The sequence below is a fragment of the Grus americana genome, chromosome 15 (assembly GCF_028858705.1).
Source record: "Grus americana isolate bGruAme1 chromosome 15, bGruAme1.mat, whole genome shotgun sequence".
In the NCBI taxonomy this organism is placed as follows: domain Eukaryota; kingdom Metazoa; phylum Chordata; class Aves; order Gruiformes; family Gruidae; genus Grus; species Grus americana.
Genome location: NC_072866.1, coordinates 2,969,344 through 2,995,201, shown reverse-complemented (window position 1 = coordinate 2,995,201; position 25,858 = coordinate 2,969,344). Strand labels below are relative to the sequence as shown.

Below are 25,858 nucleotides of genomic sequence, written 5' to 3'. Positions count from 1 at the left end.
TGACCCAAAGTTACTGAGTTTTATTCTCCCTTCAGCCCTCCGACCCCCACATATTCCCTGTCCTGTTGTAGGCCGGAGAGTCTCAGTCCTCTCCCTCACTCCATTTTAATTTTCCTTTTTTTCTGGAGGTTTAGGTTTTCGTCATTTATCTCCAGCACATGTTCAGAGAAATGCTGGTGCTGGAAGGAGGAGAGCGGTAGATGTGGGAAGGTGGGATTGCTTTTTTTCCAGCAGTCCACGTTTAGGTTGGGTTAGCTGTGCTGGAAAACCGTGCCTTTAGCATTCAACAGATTTACCCTTTTCAATCATAAATTTTGGTCTTTTTGGCTGGCAATCAGCATTTCGGACTGGGCAAGATGTATCTGGAAGAGGGGCTTCCTCATTCTGCCATTGCTGCCAGCCTGGTCCGGGCGGTTGCTTTGGGATTCACGATCGTTTGGTAGCTGAGGACCTCTCCAAGCTTTCAGAGCAAAGTACAAATTGGAGTCGAGTCGCCCAAGAGCTCCTGGGAATTCCAGGTAGGATCCAGGGAGGGAGGTGCAGGGACTCTGTATCCAGCTCTAGCTACTGGATTTGATTAACTTTGTCCTGGCTCTGCCCCGCGGAAGTAAGAGCTGTAAAACCGTTTGGCACCAGACATGCAAATGAGAGCTGGGATGAAGCCACTGTTACCCTCGAGGATCCCAGAAGAGGAATCAACAAATAGAAATTATTCTATTATCAGGGGCAAAGTTCACAGGTTAACTATCGTGTCAAATCAGTGAAATACAGCCTTGATCTCGCGCACAAGGGCTTTATTGTATATAAATAAGAGTGCCCGAGCAAAGACAGCAAGTTCTTGCGCTGTAACATTTGCAGCGTGTTGAAGAAAGGGAAGCTCTGTACGGACTGAAGCACGAAATGCCTCCTTCGGACATCGGCTTCATTCCTGCTTCAAAAGATTGTAAAACATGACCTTGGAACCTTCTTGCTCTCCTTATGGCCTTACCCAGATTGGATTTCCACAGGGCATGTATTTTTTATTTTTTTTAAAAAACGTTGGGGTCTTTGGCTAAGAAGCCTTGTCTTTGTACTTTTAATTCAGTCCATGTGACTGTCATAACATTTATTTCGTAGGAAATGAAAAATGTTCCTTCCTGAGCAAAGCCACAGAATAAAGCTGTTGGGTACGCTGGCAACCTCAGGTGTGCGCAGCATGTGTCTTCTGCCGATCTGCTAGCGCTGGATGAAGACCATCACCCCAAGTCCTTTGTTGCTTGGTCTGTGGCTCTGCCAGGAAGAGAAACGGCAGAAGCTACCTTCTTTGGTGGAAGTATTTATATTTAACGTGTCTTTGAACATCTCCGCATTTGGAGAAAACTTTGGGTTTTGTCTCTTGGGAAAAGCTACTTTGAAAAGGCTCGCTTGACCCTCTTTTCTTCAAGATGGGCCAATGCTGGCAAAACCAGATGAGTTTGAAATGAGATGGAAATGAGCAGCGAAGGATACGGGGATGTGTCACTGCAGTGTTGGATTTGTCATGTTGTAAAACAGCCTTGGAGTTTTCCCCTCCAGATACATACAGTGAAGTGTGTGACCTGGGGGTGATTTGAGTGCTGCGGCTGGGGAAATTAGCCCAACCGGAGGCATTTGAGAAGGCAGAGCATCCCGCTGTTCCCGAGCGGTGGGTTTGGGTCTTCCCCAGAAGAGGCTGGAGGAGCCTGATCTACGAACCTTCCTCCTTCTGAAGAGAGGAAGCTTTCCAAACAGGCATGGGAAAAACTTTCCTTTGGTAATCCTGGAGATAACAGGTCATGCAGCTTCACCCAGTGATTCTTGCACAATAACTTGTGGTCAGGCTGAAGTGTCTATTTTAGAAAGGCATCCAAGTGATGGGAGGTCATGCAGCATTTTTGTTATCTCTTCCCGTGGTTAGTTACTCTCACTGTTGGCAGTGCGTTCCTCACTGCTCGCTTCAGTTTTTTCCAGCTTCAGTTTCCAGCTGCCAGGTTTTGGTGTGTCTTTGCTCACTTTAGTGGCTCCAAATACCTTTGCATGTTTGGGGGAAAAAAAAAAAAACCAACCAAAAAAAAACCCCTACTGAATGGGTGTGAATGTTCTCCTTAAGTGGCAGCAGCTTTGTTATGGAAGGCCCTTTGGTTTTATTAGACTTTTCAACCCTCCGGTCGACTGTTAAACAAGCCGTAGCTTGTCATGGTTGACAAACCTTCGCTCTGGTCTCAGACCTAACCTACCAGTTTAAAAGGCAGTATTCTTTTGTGTGCAGGTTTCTGGGTGGGGACCATCGGGCTTCTAAGGGAAATTAACTTGTGGCCTCTCTTTCCCCTTCCCACCTCAAATAAATTAAGTTTTGTGTTAACTGTTCTGTCACTTCCAAAGGCCAGAAGGAAATGTCAGCCTGTGCTTTAGGTTTTCTGCTACCTGAAGTACTCTGCTACACAGTAAGAGCACAAGTAGGTGGGAATATGTAATTATAGTAAAAACAAACCAGCTGCACGATCGGTGTCAGCCCCTGAAGATAAAACGTAGAAAGTTGTTTTTTTTTTTTTTTCTTTCAAATGATTCATCCGTAATTATTTAAAAACATGTTGCAGTTATTCTTAAGCTTTGGAGAAGAATTCTTGCAAGGCTGACGTTTGCCATCCGTGATGTTTATACACCTGAGCAAATGCCTGTCTCAGCAGTTTGTCAGTGTCGAGTGTTCCAGGTCTAAATCCCTTCAAAGGTAAACCCAGCTTACCTTTGTCTCCGCTGGCCTTTCCGTCTCCAGAATTTTGGCTGGTGAGGTGGAACCAGTCGTAGCAGCGGCTGGCACTGGGATGGATAGGCAAGGTGCTGAGGCTCACACCGTTTTAATAACTGTTTCATGCAGATTTGCTGTCTGTGGGTTTGCGTGGCAAAGGTTGTAGCAGCCGGATGACACAAATACGCCGATGGGACTGGTGGAGAGGTGGCTGGGGAGCAGCTCTGCATGCCCGCAGCCACGGCAGCCAAGCTATGGGCTATGTCTGCTCTCCTCTTTCTACACCCTTCCAGCAGTATCTGTTGGATGGGTCACAGCGGTCCGGGAAAGAAGGGAGGGATGCTCCTTTGGGTGGTCCCTCTGGGATGCAGCAGACTGGCCACATCTGATTTTAGGGGCGTTGGAAGGTACGGTGCTTTTCCTCGTGGCACATCCTTGCAGGTGCTGCTGTTTCCTGCCCAACTGGGCAAAACTCGGTATTTTTATTGTCAGCCTTGCGGTATTCAGGGGAAGGTAGCCTGTGCTGAGAGAGGGGCATTTTTCACATGCTTCTCTCTCTCTGTCATTGCCAAGAAGTTGGAAACGTGCTACATTGAACTGGCTGAAAATTGTTCGGGGTTGTTGTTGTTTTTACGCTAACCTAGCACTCTGCCCGACTCACCGGCCCAGATAAGCATCCGCGCAGGGCAGGGCCCTTGCCCACGTGGCGGGGAGGGCAGCCCGCGCTGCAGTGGGTGTCACTGCCGAGCAACCAACGCCTTGCAGTTTCATCAGGCTCAGGGTGCGTTTTTCCTCCAGCGAGAAGCACGGCACGGACGCCTGCTGCAGCCTGCGCTGCCTTTCGCTTTGCTCCACTGCAGCAGAGCAGGGAGAGGAGGGGAAGGATCTCCGAGAACGATGAGTTTTGTCTCAGATCCAGGCGTTAGCAGGGTGCCCTCGGTCCCTGGGACTGTTCACCAGTCAAGCTCCACTGCTCCATCACGCTGCTTGGCTGGAAGAGATGAGCAAATCTGAGGAAGGCAGAACCTCCAGTGCTTGTCCTGGCCCCTCTCCTGCTGAGCCCTGCTGCCTGCAGCCGCGGCTTTAGTCAGGAGCTCAAGGAAGCTTCTCTGATCCTGCAGCAGCCTTGGCAGAAAAGTCAGCTGGCCCCATGTTGATCTGTTTTCCTTCTTGAGGCAGTGGTGGAGCTCCTCTCCTTGAGGGCCGACTGTCCCTTGCAAATATCGCTGACTTGGGTGCTCTCAGCCTGGGAGAGGTGGCTGCTTGGAGCTGTAGTGGGTGAGCTGATATCCCACTGATTTTATAGTGAAGATGCTGGCCTTGCAGTCCTCCAGTGCCTGCCCACAGCTCTTCCATGTGCTCAGAAGGGTAGATGCATCCTGCAGCTCACTGGATTTGCCTCCCCAGTGGTAGGACATGCTTGAGAGGCAGCAGTTGCTTGATCTCAGCAAGGTCATCTGGGTTTTGGTCCCTGATGGTGACGCCCTGAGTCAGCTCTGCATGGATTGCTCCCTTTCTCACCTCACATAGGTTCTTCTCTCTGGAGCCACCAACCACATTGCCAGCAGTCAAGCTACGAGCAACCCTTTTTCTCTGTTAATTGCTGCCTGTGGCTTGGCACCAGCAATGTCAGAAACCCTCCCAGGTAGCCCATCTTGGGCTGCGGACTTGGGTGTAGTGTGTTGCCTCGGGTGGCACGGAGTAGCATAATCCTCTCGCTTCCCAGCTTTGGAAATCGTCCTGGAAGCCTGAGCTGAAGAAAGAGGGTGGGACTGGAGCCAAACCTCTCGTTCCAGATGGGACAGTAGTGGCAGGAACACCTATTGTCCACAAAGGTGTTGCCAAGCCACAGAAGGCAATTAGCAGGGAAGAAAAATGTGCTTCCTTTAAAATTTGAATTTTAAAAATAGTTTTTCTTTTTAAATTGAACATACTACCCACATTGATATGCCAAGTAAGCAAAATTGGGATTGTAAGAGCAAGCATCTGAAATCATCTAACTCGTGTGGTTAGCAAGTTACTAAAAGAGGCAGGTTTGTGAAACAGGATTATATTCAGTTCTGAGCGACAGCTGAGTACGAACAGGATGTATAACGTCAGGATACTCTGCGTTTGGCATAGAGGACAAGTAGAACAGTCCTGGAGTAAGGTAGAGAGCTCTCTTTCTAACCATATTGTTGCCAGTGCAGTTATGGGGGAGATAGAGGTTGAAAATAAATTTTTCCTCCTTTTTAGGGTCAGCTATTCATGTTGCAGATCTGAACTGTGTGTTAAAGAGTCAACCCCTTCGGGCCTTAAAAAGGTTTTCACAAGCTCTCCCTGTCATACAGGGGACCCTTCTGCACCAAGTGCCCCTCCCCAGCTGATGTTTTATGTTTTATATTTGTGCCAGGCTGCTGATTTCACTTTTTGCTATCCTAGCGCTCAGTGCATCAGTTGTCTCTGTGTTATTGTATTTTGAGCATGAATTTGGAAACAGAGAGCAGGATTTCGGTGGTGGGGACCTCCGGGCTGGGAAATCCTTCTCAGGCGCTGGGGGGAGCGTGGAGATGGGGAGCATTAGCACAGCGGTGCCGTGGCAGGGAAGGAGGGGAGGGCGGTGGGGAAGTATCATCTGCAGTCTGCGACCTGCGGCGATCCGGGCTTGAGGACATGGAATAGAGGAGAGAGTAGATGCTGTGGCCCTGCATTGGCTCGTGACCTGCTGAACATGAGAGCTGTTTGAGGTCAGAGTGTCCTCCGAGTCCTGGAGGAGTGCCTTATTAGCGCTTTACTATCCTTCATATCTCTGGCTTCCCATATAGACAGTACAGGCATGCGTCATTTCTTGGAGAGACGTGTGTTAAAGCTTGTCCCAAGCTCTTTCAAGCACGCTGTTGGCTTTCCTTGAGTTAATCCTTCCTCCTTGCTCTGCCCGTGGTCCCTATGATTCAAGATCAGAAAAGGCTGGTCCAGTATCCCACCGTAGCTGATCACAATTCTACTTCTCTCCCCAGATTTCTTAAAATACTCATGTTCTTAGTAGGTACATCAGCCATGGCCAGCTTACCTGGTGTTGACAGTAATTCTGCTCCAAGCTGGAGGTTGGACTACTCTGCTCCTCCAGAAGTCCCTTCCAACAAAAATTGCTGTGACTTTAGTTCTTAGTTAACTGCCAAGTAGATCCTCCTGTGTCACACGCATGTCAGGAGGACTTCATCAGCTTTTATGCAACAGCGAGCCCCAGAGAAATTCATGTGCTCATGCAGCTGAAGTAATGGCACTAACAGCTGGACTGGTGGCCAGGAGACAGGGAGCCATCCCTGGAAAGAATCATGAAATACAATATGAGAGCCCTGCTCTGAGATAAAAGTGCAGTTCCAACAACCCAAGCCACATAAGCAACAAAAAGCTTATTTTCCCCCCCCCCAAAAATATGCATCGATATATCATAAGGGATGAAACTGCCATACTGTAGCAGCCATCTAGGCTAGATCGTATCCTTGGCCATCTCTCCTCCTCTGCACCTCTACGGGTGTTTTTAAATCTGTCTAAAAGGTTAAGCTTTAAAAATGGGAAAGGTATGTTTCCTTTGCTCACAATCATTTAATGAATTTTAATTTGCTGATCAATCCTGGTTCTTACGCATTGACTGCATGGGAGCTACAGCATTGCGTTACAAATAAAGCAGGTGACTCTTCCTTTAAAAACTGTAAGGCTTAAATCAAATGATGCAGTACTGAAATCGAGGATATTTTTCAAATAGCAGCAGGAATGGAGTTGTTGTTGCTGTTTGTTGGTATGTGCCTTAAGATCCTCCTGTGTTTTTAAATATCTGATCTAAAATCTGTTCTGCTGGTGGTGAATTTCCCGTTGCAGCATGGTGACCAGAGGTCCTGCACCTCGCCTCCGAGGCCAGTGAAGGTGGCAATGGGCAATGCACTATTTTTAGAAATCAGCAGTGATACATTCCAGGAACTCCTGCAGTATTTTTCGGAACCGAGTTTGAAGGTTTTAAACCCAGATAGGGAAATATGTCATCTGTGTAAATTGCTCTAAATTACCTGCAATTTGTTGGGAGTTGCCATTTCTAAGTGCTTACTGCAACTCTAGATATTTGAGGAAGCTTTTGATTATCCTGAACTTGTAAAATGTAATTGGCTATTTCTTAATTGTTGTCCTCTGTGAAGTATAATTACCTGTAATGTAGAGCTTTTTATTTGTCAATGCCGCAAACAGGAAATCAAGAGTGTTTGATTGAGATAAGTTTGGGGACTGCACCGTGACTTGTAATTGCATCGGGTGACTTGTTAGTACTGGGACTGGTCTCTCCTCTAAAGTCCTGGAAGCCTTCAAAGAGCCTAGAAACCTTAAATACCATCTTTATGTCTCATTGTGCCGAAGTCTGGCTTGTGCTTTCCTAAAACACTTTTCAAACAGCTACTGTCATCTTAGCAAGATGGTGGCATCTCTTCATTCTGATATATTGCATGAAGTTTCAGGAGGAATAGGCTGAATGGGAATTAATTGCTTAAATGCAGTTAATCAGAAGATATGGTAGAGCTTGCTGACGTTCACGAATACCATAGAGAAATCAATTAAAGCTTAGTGGCCTGAACGAAGTTGGTAGATACAGAGAATCCCAGTTCTCATCGCTGCCTGATAGTGCCTGGATGTAGAGCAGAGAATAGGTCATGAATGGCCATTCCGACCTCAGATATCCTGCAGACTAAATGTCTTATCCCAGCCTGACATATCTGCACAGGGAGTTGGTCCTCGTGTCCCGTTTACTGCCGCCACTCGGCTGCCCTTGACCCAACTATGCTGGCATTCATCTAGGACCAGAGCATTAAACATTATTGCTTAATTGAACTTAGATGTTATTGGGGAATTCTTTGTTGTAGTTCTGGGTGGTTTTTGTGTTTTACAGCAGCAATAGAAGTGTCAGGCAGGGTGCGTTCACCCCTCCTTCCTCTCTACCTAGGCTTGGCTGTGCTGAGCCCAAGCGCAGCTCTGGGGAGCGGTAGAGGAAGATATAACGTAGATTGACGTGGCCAATCTGGGGTTTTACGTTGGATATAAGGGGGTGGAGAGACGTCAAGGGAAAACGAAAAGCTCTCATTGCCCGCTGCAGCCCTGGGAGTTGCTGTGGCAAGACAGGCTGGTTTATGAACAGCTCTGCTCCCGTACCTGGGGGTTTCCAGAGCTGTAGTGTGCATGTGTTTTCCTTACGTGCAGTCTGTAGGTTTAAATATCCTCCTCACTGTGCCTTTAGAGCATGACTTAGAAGCAAGAGCCGCTTGAGAGTGTCCTCCAGGAGCGCCTGGCCGATTCTGCTGCCCGAAAACAGCAGCGCAAGCTTCCTTTGGAGGAACCTCCTAAAAACAAAACCTTAAAATAAAAACCCTCTTCTTGCTAAACTAACTCTCCGCAAACATAGAATTATTTAGTTTTATTTTTGCTCTTTTGATGGAGAACCGGTGCCGAACACTTCTCAGGGAGAGCGGTGAGTCAGCTCGCCCAACAGTGACTCTATTGATAGATGGAAGGAGTGGCACTGAAGTCTGTCTAGTCATTGTTGGTGCTTGGCTGGAGCGCCGGGGGCTCCGAGGGCAGGCTCAAACACCTCTCGCCAGCCTTGGGAGATCAAACGCGATGAGTCAAGCTGCAGAAAATCATGATAGGGCCCATATTAATTAAATCTTTTTTTTTTTTTTAACCCCTGTTTTGAGAGTGGGAAGGGAAGGACACGCACACAGCAGGGTGTGTGGGACCCACCAGCTCATGTCTCATTACAGGTTGACTTTTCTTGCATCTCCTGAGCTGCTCCAGTGGAAACTCGGCCCCTGCTCTGCTCTGGAGCGAGGGACCTGCCAACTTTCTCCTCTCTTGATTGCTTCTCATTTCTCACCTATCTGTGTAAAGAGGTGAGGCACAGCTGGAAAATAAACACTTAACACCAACGCACTGCTCCTGCGTATCCCGTTTTCTGGTTATTTTTCAATTAAAAATGCATACAAGCCAGAAAACATTTCAAGAGGGGCTTTGATTCATTCTAATTTTTATGTGATTTTGATCAAAGTGGGAGAGGCAGGAGATGGCCACATGGTGGGAAGCACAGCCGTGCTGCAGACCTAGCAATGGCTTTCCCCGGGTTTTCCCGTTTCCTTTTCCTAAGGCATGGCTTGCAGTCAAAGATGGGGAGCCACGTCCATGAAGCCCAAAGTTTCCAACAGAGCTTTGTCTATAAACCAAATCTTACAGGTCATGGGCATGAAGGATCATATCCTATTAAGGCACCGGTTCTTCATGCTGGCACCAATGCCATGCCTTGGGTTGGTACCGTCCCCTGGGCAAGAGAGGGTTACAAGGAGCACCGAAGGCCTCGAACTTCACTTTGGTCTATTAAATGCAAGTGCCACACACTTTGATACCTCAGGCCATGCCGCCCCAAGCTTTCTTCAGGTGTTCTGAACATGCGGTGTTCACCTCCCATCTCACCAGGCACCAGGAGCCAGCCAATTTTCAGCATAACGCACAATCTCAACTATTTTATTGCTTAATTTAGGCCATAAAGTCCCTTTGATGTGTTGTGTAATGCAACGTTCATTCTGAAAAAGTGGGTGGAGTAGCTTTATGGTATTATAAAAATAAATAAAATGCCTGGCAGGATTTTGAAACCACATGGTCATTCCTCTTCTCTCCACAGATAAGTTGATTGTTGAGAGAGAAATCTTGCTTAATATCTAACTTTGGGTGATTTATTTCTCCAGAGTCCTTTCATCTCCAGCATGTATTGGGTTATCTGTGACTTCTAATCTGATTGTTTTAAGCGTGATCAAAGAAACCAAGAGAATGCACTTTATTTTCCCACTGTATGAACAGAATGCTGTTTGTACAGTGCATTACATCACCTGTTCCTGCTGCTCCTGAGTCCTGCACCAAATGGCTGCGGTATAAATAGAAAACAGAATGGACTTGTAGGGGGTGATGAAATTTGTTCCACTTGCCGAGTAAAACAGAGTTAACTCAACGAATGCTTTCTTCACGCCTGACTCTACCTCGGCACACAGCAACACGGGCTGAAAATGTTTGAAATAACTCGTGCGGGGTATCGAGCCGGCATTCGGCAGCGTCGAGGAGCCGCGCCGAAAATCTGTGGGAGATGGCAGGCAGGGATTGCTGTCGTTGAAATTGCTGGGATTCTTTCCGGGCTATGCAAAGAAAGAGTTTGGCCTTGCGTCGGAGTCATTGTGTTGTCCTAGCTGCGATGGTCCATGGGCAGGGTCTGCGGGGAGAGGTGGTTGCCATCCATACCCAGGCTTGGTGCTGCAAGATCCTTGCACGCGTGGAGGGCTTTGCCATCCCAAGGAAACCCCTCCGCTGAAAGCACCGTGTTTTTGGAAGGTCTGGAGGAAGAAGACCTCAGGGACCCACCCAGCTGTTGCTCCAGAACACAAACTGTGCATTTCTGGGACAAGTGCTGAGGAGCAGCTCTGATTCACAGTGAAGGCCTAGGAGATGCCTCTGAGGGTGGGCCTGGGAGCTGTGTTTCTCTGCTTGATCCTAAAAATCCCAAATTCAAGAAACGGTGTTTATTTTCTGACACGTCTTAATGCTTCACCACTGCGTAACCTCAGTGCTTCGTGGAGGACGGCTGCCCTCTCTGCAGCTTTGCCACGTCTCTCCCCGCTAACCTCTCCTGGCCTTTTCGGAGGCACTGAGCAGCGTTTTTACTCCAATTATCTAACTGATTAACGTATTTAACTTGGAACATTTGTTCTCAGCCCGTGTTTGACTTTCAGTTTCTTGCTTTTCTTGCAGACCAGGAGGGTAATCTGAGGGCCTGAAAGCTTGCTTGCTGGCTTTTCCAAGCTGTAACTGTTGGCCTTAAAAAAAAAAAAATTTAAAAAAAAAATCCTCTCTCCTTACTGACCTTGTCTTGACACACCTACAGGCCCTCATGAAAATCCCACCCTGGGTAAATAGCTCACGTTTTTATTCAGAGAACTGCTGTGCACCAAAGGGTCAGGGGAAATCATTTGGGAGATAAGTGGTGATTTTATCTTAAGCAATTAGTCCTTAGTGTTGGGGTTTTTTTTAAATTTTCTAATTGGCTTGGAAGTTGTTCTTGTGCAGCACGTGGTCGCTGTAGGAATACTAAACTTGCAAAAATGGCTAAAACGTGTCTCCCCCGCCCTGTCCTGAAAGCCACCGGCATTTCTGACGTGCCATTCCAGCAGGATGAGCTTAGGGCCACTATCTCCCCCATCAGCCTCCGGGTAGTGATCATCCGATACCGTAAAGGTTTTGCCTATCCGTCATGAAGCTGCCGGTGGTTTTCTCTCTCTGTAGTCCCCAGGTTGAAGGAGCAGGAAGGAAGTGGGGAGAGGACTGAAGCACGGAGATTTCCCTTTGGATCTTGTCGCTGCGTCGGTTAGGTTTGGGATCAGCATGGCTTCGGCAGTGCCGACTGCTCAGGCACAGCTGGGTCTCCTCCTTGCTGTAGCCATCACCCCGTGCGATGTGGGGAATTGTCTTTCTCAAAGCAAACCGAGCTGCTCTGCAATTCCTGTACAGTGAATTATAGGAAAATGAGTTTGTTGTTCTCCCTTGAAAGCTGTGCAGCACCAACGTGGGATTGACTAAATCTTACAAAGTTTCCCCGTGGGCGCTGAGCAGTGGGAACGACTGCGCAGTTATCTGGCCTGGTCCTACCTGCAGGTCTACCGCTGCTGGCCGAGGCGGTGATGCCCAGCTCGCTCTTCGGAGACTTGCCAGCAGCGCCGCCTTGCTCGCCTCAAGGTCATATTGCAAAGGTTGCTGTAGCTGAAACACTTTCCGTTTATTGTTTACGCGGCAATGGTGTTTGGAGACCCCCGCTCTCTCGGCTGCGGGTGGGGGGACATGGTAGGACGGGGGATTTTCCAGCCCTTGAGGAACAGCGTCTTCCTTAGTGAAGTTACATCTTCCTTTTGGCATGGCTGGATGGTGGGCAGGGGCTGGGAAGCTCCTTTGTCTCTGAGCCCTTGTGGGGGAAAGGACTGAATTCTGGGGTGCGGACTGATGAAGTGCTGAGCTGAGCTCACGGTATGGCTGCTTTATTGCTGCTGTGGCAGATCCTAGAAGCATCGGGTTGAATAAACACACAGACCAACACTGAAACAAACTGCATCTGCCTGATTTCACCGGTTGGGATATTAGGGTTTAATCTATGTAGTGCTCCTTCCAGAACAGAAATCTGTATTTCAATGTGATACACTACTAGGGTTCCCCCCCCCCCCAACTGTCTTATGCAAAAGCACTTAACGAGTCACTTCAAAAACATCCAGAGGTGTGAATTACAGCTGATGTAATTAATTTGTGTTTGTGGGCCTGGCCCCCTGCAGTCTAGGTGGTGTGTTGGGCTGGCAGTTAAGAAGAACAAAAGTCTAATCTTGGAGAAGATTAGGAATTCTTTGACAAAGGTTAAGCCAGGGCTCTGCTGCCTTATCATTTGTACTGGTGTCCTGTGGCAAATCTGTAATTTAAGCCGTGAACAGTAGGCAGGCTGTTCCTCAGCTAGCTTTAAAGCAGCAGCATATCGGCTCACCTACCCGGTTATTTTGCAAAGCAAAGTGCTTAGGCATAAAATAAGACCGGAGCAACTCTAGATCCTAAAGTCACTGCAGGGGTGCCCTTTGCAAGGACATTCAGAGTCGGAGCCCGCTGTGTGACTTTTGAAGTCTCTCCCTCCCGAGCCCATCTCCGTGCTGTCCCCTCTCTCTTCTGCTCATCTGTTCTCATCCCTCACCCTGCGTGAGTGAGCAGCATCGGCTGGGCGCTGCAAGGGGAGCTGAAGATGGAACGGGGCGGGAGGCAGACGGACCAGCAGGCAGCTCTGAAAGGGGGAAGCCAGCCTTGCCTTTCCTGCGGGCTGCCTCGGCGTGCTGAGCCCCAGCCCGGCTGCGGCAGGATTTAGTCCCAGCACACTTCCAGCCAACATGTCGTGGCAAGCTTCCCCAAGCAGCAGTTTCCACTTTTCCTCTTTGGTGTCTATTGTTTTGTTATTTGGGGAACTGGAATCCACAATCAAATTTGAAACGTGGTTAGCATTAGCCTCTGACGCAACGGGGTTGTGGGTTTTTTTCCTTTCAGATTGGTCTGAGCCTGAGCACATCTTTCCCTGGACAGCTTGAGGGGTCCCCAGCTCTCCTGTGACCCACGTGCTCAGGCAGTGAGGCAGCGTTGTGTTTAGTACCGAAAGACCGTCCTGTTTAGTCTCAGCAGAGCTGCAAAACGCTGGCTAAATCAGGCAAATAGTTGATTGATCACAAGTGCATTTCCAAAAGAGGGAGGCTGGCTGAGTGCTGATGGTTTAGATTTAGTGATTTAATGAACGGCATCAGGAATAAGTTACGTTCTCAATTATTTTGATTTTAATGTAATGTGTTAATAGCGTGAGGCTCTTCAAATGAAAATGTATTTCCAAGTTGCTTTAAGTATTTGCTAGCATAGTAAGTCGAAGACATATGTGAAAGAAAGGGCCATCTGATGAGCTGCTATTGTTCTCTTAATTCAGCCCACCCCATTTGGGCTACTCTGCATGAATGGCTTTGGGTTTGCTAATAAAATCATGCTATGTTCCCTGCAACACATGTTCTGCATGTCCCAGCTAGTCAGCAGCAGTAAAACCTTATTTTATAGGTTTATAATGTTACCTTCTCAACTGTGGCTTCTTTTAGAGACAGCAGTGCTTCCAGGGTTGGCCTTGGCACGCTTGTGCACAGAGGGGTGGCTTTGAGAGCTGCCATAACCCCGTGTTTCTGGCACATCCTCCTCCTCTCCCTTGATTCCTTGGGCTCTTGGTCCAGCGAGCGTGCGTACCTCCTCACCTGAAGGGTGCTGTGTTAGCACCTTGAATGTTGGAAGAAATATAGAAATGCGCTCCTTGGACTGCATCCTCTGCCTTCTCCACAAAACGTTTGAACGAGCCCAAGTTGCTTCTTGGGCTGGCTCGGGGAGGGGCCAAGAGCGGCTGCGGGCTCCGCAGCCCTTTTATCTGCTGGGCTTTGGAGACCCAAACAGGTTGCGGGAAGAGCTCTGCTGTTGTGTGAGCCCAGGAGAGCTGCAACCAGGCTGATGGTTTCTTGGGGCAGTCCCTAAGACAGAGGGGTGAAAAGCAACCTTCTGCCTTAGCACAGCGTCTCAGAGGGGGCTGCTCTTAGCAGTTGGCTGGCAGTGGTCCTCCAGGAGCCACGTCCAAGCTGGGGGAGAGTCAGTATCCATAGCAGTTGCTCCCTTTCCTGGGCACATTGTTTTTTAAGGGCTGTGGGGTGGAGGGGATTAGACCAAGTTCTTAGGGGAGGAGAATAGCCAGCAGGGAATGGCTGGCCATTTTTGTTCCTTTTGTGGCACAAACAATCTCTCCCTTACTACTCGTAGGGGCTCATGAGCCTTTGTGATGTTTATTAGGCTGAAAGATTTGGAGACCTCTGGTCTAGATAGCTCTCCAACTGAAAAGGGGAATTTAGGCACTTGTGATAGCATGGCCAAAGAAATTACAATAAATATTTGGGAGATTTTAGTGTTTGGCATTTGTCAAGAATGGTTTAGCAGAATGAAATCTTTAGTGGAAAGGCTGGAAGTCCAGCTGAAATGACAAAGATGTGCCTGGGTTGGCGTTGGCACATCTTCCACACTTCAGGGATTAGAAGGAATTGTGTAACAGCAGTGTAATGATCTGCAGAATTGGCTCATTTAAACTTCAGCTGCTTTTGTTTAGGAGATGGACTTAAAATCTGAAACTGGGTCAAAATCTTTTCTTGCTCTAGAACTAAAAGTTCCACACGTTTCAGACTTCCGTTTGGAGAGACCTCTTTCTTATCGCTGTTCAACCAGCCTTCCTGGGCTGAATTTTAGCCAGGTAGGTGACCTCGGCCTGCTAGTCCTCGTCGCTTGGGAAAGAGGCATTGATCAGGATCAGAAAAGATTTTGTAGGGTCTGATGATCACCAGCACATCATCTCCTGCTGATCACATCGCAGTCCTTGGTCCTCTTTAGGACTAATGGAAACATCTCCTCTGTAAGACTAGCAGGCATCGTTCTAGGGGTATATTCACTCTTCTGGATTCTTACCACATTTTCAGGGAAGGTCAGAGTTTTATCACTTCATGCACTTGCCTTAAACTACCAGAGAGACAGAAGTTTTCGTCAGCAGTGGCGTTCTTCCCAAAAATGAAGTGCACGTCTTCATGAGCAGTGTCATGAGAGCTGTTGTGGCCCCATGTCTCCTCAGCTTGCAGCAACAAATAAAATCCCCAAAAGATTTTTTTGGGTGCAACTGCATTTCCAACAGTGAATGAAGATTCTTCTTCCTGATACCAGGGGCAGCTGCTCACAGACATGCATGGCCTCCTCATCTCCTGGGGTTGGCCCCAGTCAAGGAAATGCACAGATACTTCTTTGTCCCAACCCGTTCCAAACTTTTCCCAGAGAATAAACCCGGGGGGGGGGGGGAGATTTGCAAGGTTAGGGTCGGGAAACAGCTGCTTGGGAAAGCCCTCTTCCTTTCTGCTGGAGAAAGACACCTGAATAATTATTCTGATTGCTCATCTGGACTGAGGTAGACTTCCAGTGGTGAGACTGAGAGCAGTTGTGAAGTGGAAGATTTGGAGGTCAGAAATGATGGCCCTTCAGCAGACAATCCCACCAGGCAGTCAACCTGCTGCGCGCAGGCAAGCAACGCGGTGATCCTGCACGTGGGGAATCTCCGTAAGTCGCCAGATTCATAAATTCATTTATTATTTGCTTAAAGCTGCACAACAAATGCGTGTCTGCAGCATACATACACATCTGGTATCGTCTTGAGCAGAGAAGATGATGCCATTGAGCAGTTGCTGTGTTAGCACCATGCACCCGCAAAACGGATGAGTCTCTCTTTGCTAACTTATTCACGGTGTGAATTTTACATCGTTTTACACGTAGTCCAGAAAGATCAGTCCTAGAATAAGAATCGCTGGCAAATATTGTTCTCTCTTCCCTGGATGTGACAAGGTACCGGCAGCAAAAGCTGGCAGCCAAGTCTCTCCGCTGTCGCGTCGTGTCACGCAAGAGTCTCACAACTGCAGGTGCAAATGTGCAGGCTCAGACATCGGTGTCACAAGCTCCTGCATGTTTTGATTAATTCATCTACGGTTTTCACACACAGGTTCGGGGACGGGTGCTTTCATCAACTTTGCGATCAAAATGTATGCCAAGGATATTATGACTCACGTTACAGACTTGCTTGTAGTTTTGCGGGGGGCGGGGGGTTAATAGCGATGTTAAAATATCACTCATTTACTATATAGGTGGAGCTGGCGGCAATGGCTGTAGTCATAGTTGCCTAACGTTTCCCATTATATAAAACTTTGTTGTAGTTGCTCATATCTTTATCAGACTGTGGTGTTTGGTATTCTTCCACGCTGAGATTCTGCCTAAGGCTGAATTATTTTGGCAAATTTTAGCAAAAACAGAGGGGGAGGAAATTACATTGTTTTGCTCATGTCAGAGTCTTACAATTTACTTTTCATTGATAACCTTCCAGCTTTCCTACTTTGAAGCAGGGGCGTATCGTTTGGCAAGTGGGTTGCTGGAGGTGGGAGGGGCGCTGGCAGCTTGAACGTACCTTTTGCTGTCCATGCGAGAATCCGTCCAATTTGATTAAATTATAAGCTTGTGAAAATTGCACGAGCTCTGTAGTAGATGGTTTAAAATTTTGGCAGCCAGAGTATCCAAAAAGTGTGTTTGCTAAGACTTCAGAGACTGAAAACTGCAATTCCTGTTGCTGATGATGATGATTCTGGAGTCTCTGACACTCATCATTAGGTGAGCCAGCTCTCTCCTCCCATCCTGCAAAAAAGGCACTCAGCAAAGAAAGGACTTTTTGGGCTGTGACGGGGAGGAGGTGAGGAGGGCGAGATCCTCCGACAGTGAGCAGGTAACGTTGGGAGCCAGCAAGAAGCGAGGCTGTACAGGGTATTGAAACTGGAAAGGGGTTTCCCGATGCTTCCCGGAGTTTTCAGATGGTGTAGCTGGGCTGTGAGCTGACCCCAACCGTGTGATTGAACCCATAAAGCTGAACAGGAGGGGAGGGGCTGGGGGTGTTTGCCCCCGTGTAGACACGGGACAGTCTAAGTCTGGTGCACAATGCTATCACGTGGCATTTCATAACTTTCTCTACTCTTGTAGCTACTTGTTGATGTGTGGTCATAGACTCTTTTTCTTTAGGAGTCTTGCTTCTTCAGTGCATGGGATGGCTAATGCCGGGGGACCTTACAGAGCAGGCAGGAAGGAGGGTGCACAGGGCACCTGTGTTACCTCTTGCATCTTTAACAGGCCTTGCAGTGGAAGAGGCAGAAGATGCAACCAGAAGAACATAGGTGCTTCTGTGCTGTTTCTGGCAGAGACATCCTGTAAGGCAACTCTCCTCCCTGGGAGAGAGTTGTTGTGCGTGCCTTAGCTTTCTGTGGGCAACTTAAGACCCAGATCAGGCTTAGTAATGTGCTGAGCACGCATCAAGACAGAAGTCTTAGAAAAATGCTGAGTATTAGGCCCAGAGCGTTTCAAATTGAGCATCCGCATTTTGAAAAAATGTTGACAGTTTCAGCATCGCAGTTGGCTTTTTGTACTTAAGAGGATAATAGCTTTTCCTTCCTCCGGAATAGCATCACAAATAAATACGAGATACACTTATGAAAATTGTCATAGAAGAATCTCCAACAAAGTGAATAACGCTGCATTCAGCATGAGATTTCGTTGATGTAAAAGTACAAAGAGGGGGAAAATAAGGATATCAATCCATTTTTCCTGTGCCCTGAGCAGATGAAGTTCTGCAGGGAGTAGTGCAGGATCAGTAACGGGTATGTGGGCACAAGAGAGGTGAGCAGAGGATAATTTTTTTTCAAAACTGTAGATTGCTTTTCCCTGCTGTCTTAAGGAGAAAACATCTAAAGCAATGAGCCATTTCTGTATTACCTACTCAGTCAGTGAAATCCTGTATGTACAGTATGGCACATACGCATTCCGTAACAGATGGTGTGTTTGTGTCACACGGATGGGCTCCAGTGTTTCACAGCTCTCATGCTCCAGGCCCTGCACAGAAAACAGCCTTTTCCTTCATCCGCAGGATTTCGTTTCTCATTACGGCAGCTGGGATGATTGCAGCGCATGGCAGTGGGTCAGGCTAGCCGTGGTGCTCCTCCGCTCTGGGCTCTGCTTGCTGTGGATGAAGAAAACGGTAGCAGCAACACACCATGTCAACTGGAGGTGATTTGGGGTCCATCCGCTGCCATCCGAAATGCAGAATTAAACCAGGTCTCAGCCCCGGGGCTCCCAAAGTGTGGTGTTTGCAATGGGCCCGTGCTGACTTTGGTCTCTGAGAAGGTGTCAGCTGGAGCTGGAGCATTTGAGGTGCTTGTAAGGACTCTTCTCCGTGTAGATTTTCTGCTGAGATCTGGCCACAGCCTCATCGTTATTCGGAGCACTTAAGAGTCCCTCCACACCTCCCCGTTTTCACTAATTATCGCAGTGTCTTTGGGGCCTCCCTCCCCTGTTGAATTTGGTTGGGTGTCAGCAAATAGCTTGTACTCAGAATTTCTGGAGGGAGTAAAAAGAGATCGACAGAAACACACAGAGTTTGATCGCCTAACTTTCCGTCTTTAAGAAACTGAGGTTAAAAAAATACAGCTGTCTTTTATCTGAACAATGGCTAATTTATTTAGAACAAAAAGTACATTGCTTGCATTGTCACTTATTTTTCCTAAATAGAACAGTCAACTGGTTTTAATTGTATAAAGATACATAGGAATGGAACAAGAGCTCAAACAGCTCTTTTACAGCACTTTAAATGGACATGGTACTTCATATATATCCCCACAATAACGCATACCAGATGAAAAGATACTGCGGAATTTGTGTAATAAAGGTAAAAACCCATATATCTGCCTGTTCTAATGGATGAGAACCAAACCAAAAAAATTCTAGAAGGCAAAAATAACAACAGACCCCAGCACAGTTCTTGAAGTCAAGCCTTGCTTGCTGTAAGGTGCACCGACAAAAAACAAGCACAGGACTTCCCCTGAGCAGTGGCCAAACACAGTAACGGGATGGACTGCATATAGAAGCCTCCCGACAGCTGCCCTAACCCTCTCACGCTACAGTTAAAGGTATTTAATCTCCCCTTTGGTCTGGAGTTTAGCTAGACCTTCTGCTATTGCAGTGTCCCAGGAGGTGCCGTGTGAGCTCCTGTGCAATTTGTCTCTGAGCAACACTTTTTTTTTTCTTCCCTGTTTTTCGCTACATTTTAATATCCATTTAAACAAAGTAAACGGGTTCTTGCAGCTTGAACTATTTAGTGAATACCTCTGGAGATGTCACCTTCGGGAATGGAACATGCCCAACAGGGTGCTTCCAGTCACGGGCAAGGTATACGCAGTACATAGGCATTGCTAACCGACCTGCGCCAGCTGGCTTCAGATGCGCATCTCCATCTTTCTCACTGCTGAATTCAGTTTGCCGGTCAGCCACCAAATTTAGATCCATTTGTAAAATTACAGCCACAAGAAATGAGAAACTGAATCCGCTGATTTCATTCATCATTTTTAAATATGACTTTGTGTGACCTCGATGCAGCGATTGATGGTTTGACTTCCAGGTCTGGCTAGAGATGCAAGGTTTGGTGACTGTCCCAAAACTAGGTCTGTGAAAGAAGACTTCATTCTGCACCATCTAGGGAAAAGTTACTTTAGTCCTTATTTAAAAGGAAGGCTGGCTGTAACATCTTCACAAGACTAACTTCCCTCTGTACGCCTATTTTCTGGGGACAGCAGCAAGTTATGTGCTGTTAGTCTGCTAAACTCTTAAAAGACAAAAAGAAATGAGTACCTCCAGAAGAGGAAAGATCCTTTTTAACAGCATCTGTCTCCCTTAGACACAGTTTCTGCTTGGTTCATTCCTTCTGGTTGTTGCTGTTACAGTTCTTCCGGGGCTTTGTCATTGCTGTCAACCTCTAATGGACCTCATCAGCATGACTCAGTCCACCCTCATCTTGCCCCAACCACTGCTTTATATTGGCCAGGTCAGTTTGAGCTGAGAAGGGAACGCCACGTTAGGAGCTCCCAACAGAGACCAGGAGACCGAGTTAGGATTTATACATTTGCTGTGATGCTGACATCCCTTCAGAGCTGAGCAGTAAATGATAGAGCAAGTTTAAAAGCTTTTTGCAGCTTGCCGATATTTTGTTGTCAATACAGCCTGCCGTTCGTTAACACGATCCAACAAGTATCCTTCAACGGCTCCACTGGGGAGCTTGTGAGACTCCAGAGGACTGCTGGAGAAGCTCTGTTTCGTGGCGCTGCACTTCTGAGACCTACTTATCTGTCGTGGTTGCTGTCAACTGATGCTTATGAACTCCTGCTCATTATAAAGTACTGATTGGGGGCAGAAGTCTTCTGGGGGGGGAATCTTCTTTTCTGTCCCGATGTAATGGTGTCTTGACTTTAAACTTAAACGTGTTCCCTAGATAGAAGTGACGTTAAATAAGGCTTTGCAGGAATTTTTAATGCAAAGGCATGAAACGTCTTTGTGAAGGTCTTTTCCTCGACTGAGTTGTTTTTTCATGTGCTGCCAATATCTGATTCCACTTCTTGACCTTTAATATACACTGAGAGAGAAGATTAGGATGTTTCTAATCAGTTGAATCTCCCCTCTGGGAGCACTATTAAATCCTGACTCTCAGCTTTATCTCTGCCAGGTCTTGCCAGCCCTCCGTGTTTTTGGTTTTGTTACCAGCTGAGGTCGGAGTTCGGTCACCTCAAAGGGTCTTGTTCAATTGGGGGAATTTCTTGGATCCTTTCTGTAGGAGTTGAGACACTGGTGAGCAACTCTGCTTGGAGGCAGACCTCGTCGTTTCAGGTGCGTTGATGAGCCAGACCTTATTCTGTGAAATAAAATCTTTTCTTTTGTGCAGGATTATTGCTAGGGGTCCCTCAGTAATCCTACCCACCTTGTCATTAGCAGGGCTTCATCAAAGGTCTTTGGTAACAAACCTGAGTGGTTTTGAGGCACTAAGGTGCCTCATAGACGTTCAAAAATATTGTATCAACTGGTTTCTTTTGCCACCCAAATTTGTAAATTCATTAAAATACCAAGGTTTTTGGCAATAAATTGCTAATCAGTATTGAGTTTCAGGCCATTGTTTGGATGAGGATTTAAGTGAGGCTAGCAAGTCTGCGGTCGTGTGGCTCAGCTACATTATGTGGCCCAGCGATACAAGCAAGAAGTTTAACGTCAAAGCTGCGACTAGTCTTTGTCAAATGGAGGCCCCTTGAGTTGCATATCTTCCCCTTTCACTTCAGCCATCGGCAACACCGCTGTTGTGGTTTAAGTATTGGGACATTTATCCCTGAAAGCAATACAGACAACAAATTGCATTGCTGGGATTTATGCCTTCCTGAAAAGCTTCGGTGATCTAAGGAAGGACTGAACCCAGACGGTCTTCTTTGCACTTTGACTCCAAAAGCTCCTGTTCCCCAGTGTGGTCCACGTACCTGCGGATGTCCCTGCCCTCATCCTGTGTTCTTGAACACTCCAGAGGTTCTGTTGGTACGTAGGAAGGAGGGGAATGGTCTGGAGTCACTGGCCAAAGCTGGATGCTTTGCTTCTGTCCAAAAACTTACTCATCCAACAGGCCCTGGTCTTAAGTTACTAAGCTTGCAGAGAAATCTGCTCGTAATTTCTTTCTAGTAAGCCCTTTCTTGTTGAGCTGAAGTTTTGGCAAAGAAGAGTTGAGGCACTGGAGAATCCCCAGTTCTGCCTGGTTATACCAGGCCTCCTCAGATCTTTCCTTGGAACGAGCAGGCAGGAGGAAATACTTTCCATTTCAGAGAAGCGTCGACAAACAACGTTGCTTCAGACAGAGAAGAAAAGCGGCAGACGGAGTTACAGCGCTGAATCCTGCTAGCCAAAAGCATGCTCTTGCCTTTATTCGATCATTCCTGGAACACAGTGTTCTTATTGTATTCCTCCTCGCCCTGCTCAGTGCCTCTCCCCGGGCTCGGGACTTGGAGATACCCTGACCACAATGCTGGTGGGTTTAAAAAAAGCATCTCAGAAACGGACCCTCTCCCTCGCCTGACGTTAGGTAAACGTGTTTTCTGAAAACCTGGATCCCGTTAGAAAGGTTCCCGTTGTCTGGAAAACAAAGTACTCGCTCGCCTGGTTTAGTCATTAAGTAAATTTGTGGTTTGGTTGAGACGAAAAATAATGAAGAAAAGCTGTTGAAATCCCGGGATTAATTTGATAGTTTGCAGGCAGTGCTGTTTTTAAGTGGAGCTGCTGCCTTCTTTAGGTTATGAGCAGACCCAGGTATAAACCTGGGCTTCCCTGCCTCCCCGTGCCTCAGAGGCAGGCATTTGGAAGTAATTTGTTTCACGAAGGCCCTCGCCGCGCGGGTGAGGGGGATGCTCTGGGCTGGAAGCCGTGTTGCGTGGGCGTCTGCACGGCCAGCCCGCGGCTGGAAAGCTGGGAGATGCTTTCGGCTGCTTATTTCATCTGCGAAGGGAGCAGCAGTGCTGGGCGGCAGGCAGGGCGGGAGGAAGGGACGGGTGGTCGCTCGCTCGGCGTGACGTGGAAGGCTCTGAACGGCTGGGGGGTTTGCTGGTGGTTTTACATCTGCAGCGTCACAGTTGTATTGCCCCTTCTGGGAAGAAATGTTTCCTCCGCGACTCCGTCTCCCAGCTCCCCTGCCTGCCTTCCCAGGGAAGGGAAACCGTGGGGAAAAGGCAGAGGAGCCCATGCAGAGACCCTCGTTAGCTCTCTGCAGAGGGTTCCTCCTCTCCACTAGCCCTGATTTATCTGGGAGAGTCACCGGGGAAAGCAGAGACGTGAGAGCTGGCACTGCTGCGTGTGCCGAAATGGCTACTGTATGTGTTCATCCCCTTGAGTGCGCGCGCGCACACACACACACACATATATAAAAAATCACTCGACGTATTAAACATAGATGTCATTTCACTCTGCGAAGCCAATTAGCGGAGCAGAAAGGTCTTGTTGCTGAATTTTCCCCAGCTCTCAGCTTAAGCGAGGGGAAAGCAGAAGACATCAGTGCCTGCGTGGGCGCTAGCGAGCCCCGTGGCCCAGGGAGAGCACGTTGGGAGGGTCAGAGAGTGAGGGGTGAGGACTGGGGTCCCGCTCATTTCAGGGGGGTTTCCTTTGGGCTGGTTCTCACCCAAACCCTTGGGCATCTGGAGCGCACCGAGAGCGCGCTGGAGCACGACATCCCCTGCGTGGGGATGGGAAGCCCAGCTCCTGGGCACGCTGCAAGGCTCGTGTAGACGGGCCCTGTGATTTGAAAAGGTTTGTATTTATTTTAATGCAAAACACGACCTTAAAGCACATGGGTGCTTCTGTTCTGACATTCCTTTTTGTGCACGTCATCCTGTCTCTTCTGGAGGTGTCAGGATTTGATCCCCAAGGTCAAGGTCCTCTCACTGCACTTGGGATGCATTTTAACATCGGTCACAAATTTAGGTATTAAGGCAACTTCTGGCCACATGTGTGGATGTTCAGCACATCCTTGTATGAGCTTGATTGTGTCCCAATAAAATATTAAAAATAATTCTCCTGTGACGTGTTGTCTGACAGAGGCCATGACATGGAGGCGAGTGTGGCTTATGGGTGGGAGCAACATACCCCAGGTATCCATAATGCTCACAGGAGATGCTGGGTTTGCCGTGGTTTTGTAGCTTCTTAAGTCACTACAGAGGCTTTTGAATGACTGATGGAGCCAGGCTGCTCCAAAGCAGTAAGGCTCTTGTGCAATCACAATTAATGCAGCCAAATATCCTGTATATTTTATAGAAAATGTCCCTATTTAATGTCAACATTTTGTAATGGATGAGGATTCATATTAATCATGTCACCATTTAAAAGAAAAAAACAACGATGTTATGGTATAAATTCAGACTAATATGTTGAAATGAATCTAAGCAGATACCTGTTATTGTTAGATATGGAACAAAATGTTCTGCAATGTTCGCTTTAGTTCAGGAAGATGATCCAAGTGTCCTGTTAATTGATGTGCAGACATTGTGTTGCCCATAGTTTCTCTTTTAATTTGTTTCTTGTGCATTAAGCTATTAAATAAATGAGGGGTTTGGTCTTATTCTAGAGAAAATGTGCATTGGTTTTTGGAAGGACTCGACTTTATTGTGTGTCAAAATTGGTTTTTTACAGTTTTAATTTTAAGTCTGTCACTAATGGACAAAATACAGCATTACATTGGGGTGATGAATGAGCACAGCCTTGCCTCTGTTGGGAAGGAGGAGCCGGGAGGGCTTATTTGTGGATGCACGGTCAGATGAAATCCTGAGGGACTTGTTCTGCAGTTTCCTTGGAAAACAGTGGTTGCATCCTGTTGTCTGAAAGCTTTTCCTAAGAAGTTTACCGCAGTGATAGGGCAATACAGCCCCAGTATTTAGCCTGTCTAGTCTTTATTTGCCTCCTAAGGCAAACAATTTATTTCCTGTATTTCAGCTTCCTTCCTAGATTCTAACAAATTCTAAATCACTTTTCTCACCCACCTTGCTGTATCCTACAGTCTAAATTATTGGTTTCAATGAATGCATCTTCTGTACCTTAGTCCTGCCTCAGAAGTAGTATGTCCTCGGTAAATGCAAAGGAGTGAGAAATTGGAAACTCAGGCTGGTGGATCTTGGGTTTAGCTTTTGTAACTGTACTTAAATACTTTGCAATAATTACTGAAGCTTCCCATAAAATAATCTCCATGTACTCCTAAAATGGAATCGAATGCCTTAGAATAAGAGAGAAGAAGAGCCCTTATCTGTACTTTTAGTTAAGTTTTTATTTATTTCCCTCCTTCCTCCAGCGTGGGAGGATGAATAAGCACGGAAGAAGATACAGATTTGCAAAGGCAAAGAGCGCTAAAGAGCGTCGGTTTTTTCATCAGCTTTTAAAAGCCAGACTGTAATCATAAATTCCCTGATAGCTGGAGCATGCAGAAGTCGTCTTTAAGCCTACAAGTGACAGGCTGCTGTTGCTTTTCAAACTTCAGATTTCTTTTTTTTTTTTGTAAGACACAACTTTGATCTGGTTCCTTTGTAATGCTCTGCAGAGCGCTGGGGCTGCTGCGCTCGTCGGCTGCAGGGCTGGAAGTGAACTTTCTTGGCAAGAACCATCTGGAGACCTCAAAGAACAGATTAACTTGTCCAGAATTGATGTGATCTTTGAAGAAGCTGCCCTTGCCTAGAACACATGCGATTAGCTTGACGTTGGCAGTGATAAAGTTGAGATGCACAGCGATGTCTGAGTACCTGGGGTAACAGGGAAGAGTTTTAAGTGGAGCAGCCCCAAGGATCTGCAATCAAATTATTATCTAAACCCCCAATTTTAACCTCTTGAGCAGACTTTGCGTCTTTAGTTCAGGTTAAATCCAGTCAGGAGTAGAAGTTTTCAGCTTTGCATCTTCATGGGCATTTTGTTCTTAGCTCCAAAACATGCCCGTGATGATGTATTGGGGAACGCTGTGAATGCTTTGGGAGGTTTCTAATAGTTTTATACCCAGTATGGTGTGACTTTTGGGATGGTCGTTGGTACCATGGATTGGAAATGGAGCCTTTTCTGTTGAGGTGGTAGATTAATATAATCTTGTACGTCAGACTTCTTGGTGGATGTTGTTCTAATCCCTCATTTAAAGGTGACCCTGCCGCTCGGACGCTCTTGTCAGCACGTGCTATTTAAATACGCTGAAGGGATTTGCTTCGGCTCGTACATCATAAGCTAACATGTGCACCTTTTAATTTGATTGACTGGTTGTGATAGTGAAATATGGTATTGCATGAAGGATGTGACAGTCGCCCACTTGTTAGTAGATGTAAGTATGGGAAGTCAGGGAGCTCTGCTTGATTGTGTCTGGCCAGCCGGAGACTCAGCAAGCTGTCATTTTGAAAGCTTTATTATTTTTTTCTTGGGTGGAAGTATGTAAGTTTTTTAATGGAAAAATTAATTTTTTCACACTGAATAAACGGGAGATGTTAACATGAGCTGGGAGGATGTCTCAGCATTAGACTGTGTCCTCCCAGTCATGAAGGCAAAACG

At 47.1% G+C, this 25,858-nt stretch overlaps 1 protein-coding gene across 2 annotated transcripts in view; it reads left to right on the top strand.

The window, feature by feature from the left end:
* Positions 1-25,858, top strand: part of AXIN1 (axin 1) — a 79,724-nt gene that overhangs the window by 16,585 nt on the left and 37,281 nt on the right. The window lies entirely within an intron of this gene.